The following is a 6,908-nucleotide window of genomic DNA, read 5'->3' on the forward strand; positions in this document are numbered from 1 at the left end:
TGGTTGCACTCAGAAAGAATGTTTCTTTGGTGTTGTTGAGGATGGTTGCAACTATTAAATTGCAGATGTGGACTTTATGCTGTTCTTATACCGGATAGCAAAGTATGCGTTTATGGCAAAAATTGCCGTAGTACCTAATTATCACAAAATATCAAACTGTCATGGTAGTACTTATGAGCAATCACCACAACCAAGGACCTATTTGCAGAGTTTCACAACATAGATTAGTCTGAATTAATGTGATATTTTTTCAGGTGATGTCAGTCTAATTATTGACCAGGTAAACGTGTTACTGCTGATGCTGCCCTGTGTGACGCTGAGCCATCTCATCGGCTTGTTTATTTGTGTTAAATATAGGTTGGGGGAGTCGAGGCCCCTAATCTCAGGGAAAGGAGCTCTGTTATGAGCAGAGTTGCTCAGAGTTCCTCAGAGTTGGAAACTCATAAGGATGCCCTATGATTGAACTTCCCATAAAAAATAGTTTGTGCCCAAGACTCCCCCTTTGGTCAGTGGATACTGGATACTGTAGACTTCTATCTGCTTTAATCATAAAGACTGTGATGTTCATACTGAACATCATTTTAACACACTAAATAATGTTGTCTCTTTATAGTTTACAATTGTGAAAGAGTACTGAATTGCAATCTTTCTTTTGAGTCTGGGTCCTTTCAGGGTTTCTTCCTTGTGTCTTCTCAATTAGTTTTTCCTTGCCACTGTCCCCTCTGTCTTGCTCATTAGGGATCTAAATTTTAAATTTACATACAGATAAAGCTGTTTTGTGACAATGCTTATTGTTAATAATACTATACAAATGAAATTAAGTTGAATTGAAGTTCCTAAGAGTTCCTCAGAGTTGCTGAGGTCCAGCAATCAGAACTGGTTCTTTCTCCTTAATTCACAGGCCACTGACTCAGCCATCAATCCCAAAGCTAATCTCTTACCTTGGACAGAAAGAGATTAATATATGTTTGAAATAATCCATGATTGGAAGCAGCAGTGGCTTGTGGTCAGATATTTTGGTGGGACAGGACAACATTAATTAAACATTAATGACATAGCCTCTGTGAAAAAGTATTTCTGTGAAAAAGTATTTCTTCTGTTTTCTTCTGTTTTTGTGTATATAATCATACTAAATTGTTTAAGAAATTAAAAATAAATCGAAGATAATACAAAAGCAACCTGAGTAAACACAAAATATAGTTTTTGCAGCTGGACTAGATGCAACCAGGCCTGATTAATGCCAGCCCTGCTCAATCAAATCAACACTTAAATAGAACATTTCCAACAGCATGAAGTTGGTTAAAAGGTCTTACCCAGTAACACACTATGCCAAAATTGAAAACTAAACACAGAATTCCACAAAAAGAACATACCTATACCTATGGTCAAGCATGGTAGTGGAGGTGTGATGATGTTGGGATGCTTTGCTGCTTCAGGGCCTGGCAATTTGCAATAATTGAGGGAAAATTTATTCTGCTCTCTACCAGAAAATCCTAAAGGAGAATGTCTGGTCTTCAGTCCATAAGTTGAAACTCAAGCACAACTGGATTATGCAGCAAGATAATGATCCAAAGCATAGGAGTAAATCCTAGTCCTAGAAGTAAGTAAAAGACTGATCTCCAGTTATCGGAAGCATTTGGCTGCAGTTATTGCTGCTAAAGGGGCACAGCCAGATTTTAAGTTGTTAAGGTGATAAGTGTATAAAAAAAATAAAAATAAATAAAAACTGTATTGTGTGTTTACTGATGTTGCCTTTTGTTTTATGTAGTATTTCCTTTTTTCACAGCACTGTAGTCATCCAGTGTGTACAGTCTAGCATCTTGTTTTGAGTGGTTTAAGATGTACTGTGTTTGAAGTAATATCATTAAGCAGGGTTAATAGTTTTCAGCAAAATTTCCAGCTCAATGAAAACTCAAAATGCACACAAAATACCTGAAACTAACAAAAATTGGTCATCAGAAAATAGAGATGTTTATTCTTTTTTCTTTGTCTTCAGGTTCCTATTTTGACCACTAGGTGCAATAGGTCTATGAAAGCTAAGTGTGGCAGTAAGTGTTCTGCCCCGTGATTGCACAACATCCAGAAATGAGAGCAAATCAATGGAAAATGATATAAATAGTAGCCCCTATGGACAAAAAAACACTACTTGGAAGACAATGTTGTATATAGTATCTAATGTAATATCAGTAAAATATAATGGTCATGTGTACACAAAGCATGTGACACTTGATGTGGACTGTACTGCCCCTATCGGGATAATTATCTCACTTTTTAACAGGCTTACAAGGACCATCAATTTTGCTGATATTACACTCAGACTGTAAAAGAGTTGGTTGATCAGTGACTCAAATCCCATCGTTCTGTATCCTTTAAAATGCAAATGCATTGATGAGCTTAAAAAATATTTGAGGAGCATTTCTGATAAGTGCACATATAGGCCTGTTTATGAGACAAATGGGTGATTCTGGAAAAAAGTTATAGCTGCACACACACAAGGTGGTTTTTAATAACCCAATCTGATTGAAGCATTATAGAGCTTGTGTTTTTATCTGTGAGCTGCATTATGTATTTATTTTTTAATTAATCATGCAGTCTTCACGCAGAGATGCACCATATCTGGCTGAGAGTACCGGCAGTTTATTCTTCATTAATTTCTGGGGTTCTTTCTCCAAAGCTTCTCCTTCAGTTATTCTGGCTGTCTATGCCTAGCACTCACAAACACAAACCAAACTTTTGATTAACTTTAACTACATAAATGTAGGCTTACACATTTGTAAATAAAAGCACATAGGGAAATGCAAACTGACTGACCTGATGTCCTGTTTCTCTTCAGATAGCATCAGATATGTCCATGGGGCCATGGAGTTATTTACAGTTACCAATTTATTAGATACACCTAGGACCATATTCAGAGCTGTATTAAGCACACATAGTGAAGATTTAATACCAAAATTGGCCACATTTTCAGACCTCAGACATAACTACAAACTTAATCTCTATTGAGACGTTGTTTGAGAATTACACATTTGGAGTGGAGTTTGAGTAAAACAGAAACATGACTCAGTTACTCACAATTCTGAACTTGGACTTGGTGCATTTATTTGCACAGTATTGGCTAGAGCAAGGACCATTATTATGTCCAGCACCATTATATGACAGTTTGATGTAACCTTAATGTCATGCTGAAATGTATGTGCTAATTGAGGCCAATATTGCATACATAAATATGACAAATGAGTGCTTGGTCAGCATATCTTTCAAACCATGGGCATATTCTCTTTATAGAAAGACACTTCAAATGAATAAAAATATTGGCATTATTTTATTCATTTGACATTTCAATATAGCACAATAAAACCATGATAAAATCATAATAACCTGTTAGCACATCACATAAAAAAAGCAAAATATTTGTATATGCTGGATCAAGTGCTATTTTATCAGTTTACGAATAATGACAGTGAAAGCCATGCATATTTTTAAATGAAACCAAATTTGAAGTGATTAATGGGATCATTAAAATTATTCCTGCAGCATTATAGTGACAATATACTCTTATTAGATGTTTATTTCAATGTGACTCATTTGTATACATCATTGTGTTAGTCATTTTATTTTTCTTGCTTTTATTCCAGTCTGTTTTTCTATTCCTGATTTTCTTTTCTGGCTTTGTTTTAAAGGCAGTGTTCTGGACCCTTTTGCAAAGCCCCTCTAGGATGTTTTAAAATCTGGTGATCTCAAAGGGATGACCTACACACAGGTGATTTATACAAACTAACAGGTGCACCCAGAAGTAGGCTTGTAACCCATCATCTGTAACCCAGTTGTCTCTAACTCTGAATATTGCCCCTAGTTTGTAACTAGTCTCATTGGCCCCTTTTTCAGATATACAGTACCTATAATACAAATGGCTTTTGTAGCTATTATTATGTATTATTTGTTAGCCTTCCTCTACCATGTCCATCATTGGAAATGCACCACCATAGAACTACACGGACCAAAAATTATTCCATTCCATACTATTCCATTATGGAAAGTGTTCTACGCTGCATCCAGAATCATTTTATATCCAAATTATCAAATAAATTGAGATGCAAATTCTGATAGACCAGATTTAATCCTTAGCCTTATTCATTTCTATTATAGCACAAATAATTTAACATGTTCTTTCCCTTGAGCCTAATAATGAACTTGGTTCATTTCCAGCAGTCTATTTTGACAATATTCTGATAACTTCGTGAGAGTTTCCTTTAGAAACAATGGCTATTTCTTGCAGTAGTGGTAAAAATATCTTTGCTGGAGGAAGTACATGTCAGTTGCCCCTACAATGTTGCCATCCTGTTGAAGGAGGTATGGAACCATAATAAGATTATAGATCTGAGGTCAGGCATCAGTAAGCAGCTGCATCTAAGAGGAAAGACTCTTATGCAAGATAGTCCACAAATAAGCTATGAGCTGCAGTTATACTACATGTCATTCAGAGATCATGGGTGGCTAGGACCTACACTGCTGCCCTGGTTCATATCTCAGTTTCATCTGATTTCAACTCAAGTTTCTCTGAACTGATCTCTGTCTATGATGACTTAAAATGATACAGTATAAGACCAGGCAATAAAGTATAAGTAGTTGAGAAATTAATATTGAATGAACTTTACTGTGAAAAGAAAATATTGGTTGACCTATTTTGCTTACTTGTATATAACTCAGAGCATTGTTACATGAATTATCAAGTGGCAAGCTGCATTAGTATCATGTTCTTGTTCCCGGGTGGTTCTTTCATTTTAAAACAAGAAATTACAGATAGAAATTATGATTTTGGTCATGTCAATCATTTTTCTGATTCCATCGAATCATAAGGTAATACAAATGTCAAAACTCAGCAGTTAAAAATTCACACTCATTCTTCACTGCATTAAATGGTCTGCACTTATCTAAATGGTCTGCACATTATCTAAAACTTCAACTATGAAGAAGCCGTTAGGTCTGCCCACTTGGCACAATCACCTTGTGACATGTCTTCCAGAAAACCTCATTTTCTGCTATACAAAAATTATGTGTCATTATGCCATATATGTCCATTTCTTTCAGTAACCTTATAAACAACACTTCCTAATGTGGAAATACATGAAATCACATTAATTTTATTTCTTCCTTCAGAAACAAAAATATCAGTTTCTATATTTGCTGCATTCATGGAATTCTGCATGTATATTCTTATCCATAATTAGAAGGATCACTTGACATCAGTAGGTATATGGCAAGCTGTTTTATAATAAAATGGGTAAATTATGGAAGTACCTATAAGTAAATTTTGCATCTACAAATGGACTTTGACTAAGAAGAATTACTTTTTGACAGTTCAGAATGGTGACTCAAAATATCTGTATTTACAGTCTTACTAGTGAGAAGATCTCACAGTTAAAAAGATCTGCAATTACATTTTGACAAGTCAAAAAAGGCTTTTAAGGTCTTTCATGTTACATCACCAGAATCAAAATTTGAAGCATCAGAAATTTGAAGACTCAAAAAATCCTAATTGACAATTTTGCTATAATTCCTTCATATCTGGTCAAAATGATTCACAATTTTCAGATATTTGAATTAGAAACCATGCGTCCCACATGAAGCATTTCATCCAGGGCTTCTAAATTGTAGTCTGCAAAATTTTGATAGTCTAGAATCAAGCTGGCTCTTCTTGAAAAAAAAAATGCAAGCCTTAGAAAATACTATGATCTTGAAAGAACTTATCAACATGGAATTTGTGAAGAAAGGACACGTTGTTGAGTTTAAGACATGGCGTGGCCACTATACAACTCTTTTTGCAACAGCAATCAGCAAGATCAAGTACTTGAATCAACATGGCTGCAAAATTTTGCTACATAATTTTGCATTTTCTTTAGTCAAGATTTTCACAAACACATTCTGATTATTCAGAATGATCAGTCAAGATATCTGAAATATCTTGAATATATATATGAAAGAGCTGTCTATTTAACAGTATGTTCAAGATATGCATAATTTCTTTGGAGATATCTTAAAAGGATGTGACGAGGCATGATCGAAAAATGGTCCCGCACAAGAAAATTGATGGCAAAGCCGCAATAGCACTTTTGTGCAAAGGTGTTTTATTGACAGTGCTCCTATTTACAGTCCATTTACAATTCACCAAATGTGCACCAAAAATATGCACATCCACTTGAAGGCCCAAAAAACACACAAAATATGGGAAATGGGGAAAATGGAGGACATCTATATAAAAATATATACACCACAGCACTTGGCTGTTAACTCCTTCCACAGAAAGGTAAATACACACAAAATACTCACACTGCAACCACAACTCCAGACTACAACCCCCTAAACAAATTAACAGACCTGGCTTTTAACCCAGAAGCTCCACCCACATGGACTCTTCCATGTTCTTCCAGGGGTAAGTATTAAAACAATAACTTTTCATAAATCAAAAATATATATAATAACATGATCTTCAGTATCATAACATATATACCCAATCATCAATATTCACTATATAACAATATATTATAACCCCCCCCAACAATCAGCAGTTAAGACATTCCAGTTACCGGAGTGATCGCGCAGGTGCAACACAGGGATTCAGCGATATCTGGCTTTCTGGATGACTTCTGGGGTTTGCCATTTGCTTTGGTAACCTGGACTAAGACGCAACGTACACAGACAACTACAAACACAACACTACATGCAGATAAGTACAATAAACATTTACTGCTGAATGTATCTGGTGTCTGCGTGTTTTTATTGCTGGTTATGGGGAAGGATGCGGTAATGGAGTGGATATGTGTGCATGTTATGTGTGCAACTGGCGTGTTAACCTGCCCTAGTGTGCACCCAAGGGTAGGGAAAACTGGAAAACAGGTGCATAGTGGATT

The sequence above is a fragment of the Ictalurus furcatus genome, chromosome 13 (genome assembly GCF_023375685.1).
Source record: "Ictalurus furcatus strain D&B chromosome 13, Billie_1.0, whole genome shotgun sequence".
NCBI lineage: Eukaryota > Metazoa > Chordata > Actinopteri > Siluriformes > Ictaluridae > Ictalurus > Ictalurus furcatus.